This window comes from Protomyctophum parallelum, assembly GCF_964188405.1.
Source record: "Protomyctophum parallelum genome assembly, chromosome: 9".
Lineage (NCBI taxonomy): Eukaryota > Metazoa > Chordata > Actinopteri > Myctophiformes > Myctophidae > Protomyctophum > Protomyctophum parallelum.
Genome location: NC_139706.1, coordinates 13,784,777 through 13,787,660, shown reverse-complemented (window position 1 = coordinate 13,787,660; position 2,884 = coordinate 13,784,777).

Here is a 2,884-nt window from a genome sequence, read left to right as displayed (position 1 = left end):
GCACCGTAGGTGGGGTGGGTGGGGGAGGGGTATTACATCATCATCCTCCATACAGCGCCTCAGCCTGACCGTGATGCGGTCACTCTTCCAAAAAAAGCATTTATTACATTTTGGAGACGCGCCTCAAGCGTATATAATGTGCGGCTGAGCATAGAGCATAGACATGGTAACACTTCGCCTGCCTCTGATTGGCCTACCGACACTGGCCGTCTCGACTGTCCTCCAAGATGCGAGGTTACTTATAGTTACAGCCTTATAACTAACTTGTACGTTTTATTTTTGTAGAAGAGCCAAACTAATAGACTCTGCAGAAACTGCACTCATTCCCAATCTTCCGCCGTATAGTCTGAAAACCCACCTCTTCAGACTCCATCTTAGCCCGTAGCACTTGCCATAGCCTCGACGACCTTGCAGGCGTAGATGGCGAAAGTTATGTAATTTAAATTGCATATTTATCACGTATATGTATCACACGCAACCATTACTATCGACAATTAGCAACAACAACACCTCTCCTCATCCTGTCGTTCCTTCACAATTTAAGTGTCTCCCCTTTACCTCCCAATGCTGCACATTTTACCCAGGTTATTAACATGAAATAGGTGTAACTTAACATTGTGGGAGAGAGCAAGGCAGTGAGTGAGCGACGGAGGGAGAGAGAAGGCCAAGAGTGGCAGGGGTTGACTGACACCTGATGTTCAGTTGGAGCTTGGAGGCCCCCTGAGGGTGGAGGCCCGTTTCAATTGAACATGCTAAGGCGTCCTATGAGTATATAGTGTATACTGTATAAGTATATAGTGTATACCTATACAGTAGTTTCATTGTACATACATTCCACTGTTAGACATATCTTAGGTTCTTAGCTTACTCATGGTCCTTGTGACTATATATGTACTGTATAGAGGGTATGTGCATGCATGAAGTGAATGGCAGATCGAGTGGCACATCGAGTGTTATTTGTTTGGATGTATGGGGCTGTCAAGGCCAGAAAGTAGTGTTTTGCCACTCAGTAGGCATTCCCACCCATGTAACTTCCGGGTATGATGATGATGTCACACGCATACCCTCCATTGGATGTATTGTCTTGCTTACGGTAAATGGCTCTGGATTGTTTCAACAGGGTTCAAGTGTCAAGTAAATTAGAAAGAAACTGTCCGGCTTCTGTACGGACACGACTGGCCCGTGTTCTGTTCGGGGGAGGAGGGAAGCTGGGCAGGGGGAGGGTTTCTTCTTTACAAACATTGAGACGGCACGGTTTGCACAATTTGGCCAATGTTTGACCAATAGTATAGGCCTAATAGCCTATACCTTGCTGATTGTATGTTGATTACGTTTGATGCAGTGATGGTCTTCTTTTTTTCATTTAGAATGACACTATTCTACAAAATGTCTTCTAAATCATGACAGTTTTCTGAAAGTCCTATGTGTTTCTATGTCAGCGGTGCTCAACCTTTTTCATGCCAAGGATCCCCAGAATGATCTGTATTTGGCCGCCGACCCCATCTGAAAATATGTAGTTCCTCCCCAGAAGCAAAGATTTGAGTTGAAAACGTTCGCTCTGAAAGAATATAATGTGGCGCAAATCTTTGAATATATTATATTCAAAGATTTGCGCCACATTTTCACGATTTCTCAAAAATAGCAGACCTACAAGCTCGTTGTGCGGCACTCAGTGCCGCGCTATGAGCTTGTAGATCTGCTATTTTTGAATAGCTAAAGTATAAAATAATGCTTAAAACACCAAAAGGGGTTCCCGCCCAAAATGGGTTAAGGTATTAAAAATAGGTCTTAAATGCCCTTAATTGTTCACAGTCACCTGGGTGGCAGATGATCCAAATCCCCTCCAATGTTGACCAGCTGCTCTGGGGGCTTGGACGGGGGCTGAATTCACCCTTTGTCAGCCTTCTGATTGGTCCCTGTCATGACTGACTATAACCAGCAGGCTCTTTTGCCTTTCACAGAATATCAATACGAAGCAACTGAAAAACATGTTATTTCAACGGTAGTGGATGGAGAGAGAGAGGATATTTGTCCAACCACGAGACGGCAACCAATGGGTGTGAAGAGGGGCAGAACCACGGGCGGGACTTGACAAAGGGTGAATTGAATCAGGCCCTGGGCCTGCATGTGTCACCTGCTCTGTGTCAGCGCAGGCACACCTGAACTTCCATGTGCGGCCAAAAGCAGCTGTCTGCCGGCGTCTCTTCCTGGTTTTTTAGACAGCTGGTGGATGGAAATGAAGCTCCACCCACGCTGCCAATGGGAAGTTGCACCTATTAGCACCTTGCTGGCTAGATGGCCGTCATGTGCATAAGGTCAATAGAACAGTGGTTCCCAAGTCATGTCAAGGACCCCCACATTGACATTAATTAGCCCCGTGGACCCCCATTTGAAAAGATATGCCAGGGACCCCCATAAGAGAAGATTTTTACGGCTCTAGCAGTAACTCTCAACCCGTTTAAATTCAAGGACCCTTGGAGGTCAAGGAGTTTGACATGCATTAGTCTACGGACCCCCCATTGAATGGCATTTCTATCTCTGGGACCCCCAATTTATATTGTAAAATCAATGCTAATTTAACTATGACTCTGAGTTACAGACCCATAAGGGTCCATTTGGTTCCAAACGATCATTTAGCTGCAGGGGTCCCCCCCTGGAGCTCCCTCAAGGACCTCCTGGGGGTCCCCGGACCCCACTTTGGGAACCACTGCCATAGAGCATTCCAGCGTGTGTAAGGACACACCTGTCAGATAAGATATGAGACGAACAACTCAGAGAGAGGAGGGGGAGACGAGCGAGAGGAGAGAGAGGGGGGGGGGAGAGAGAGAGAGAGAGGGGGAGAGAGGAGGGGGAGACGAGAGAGAGGTGACGAAAAGCATGGGAC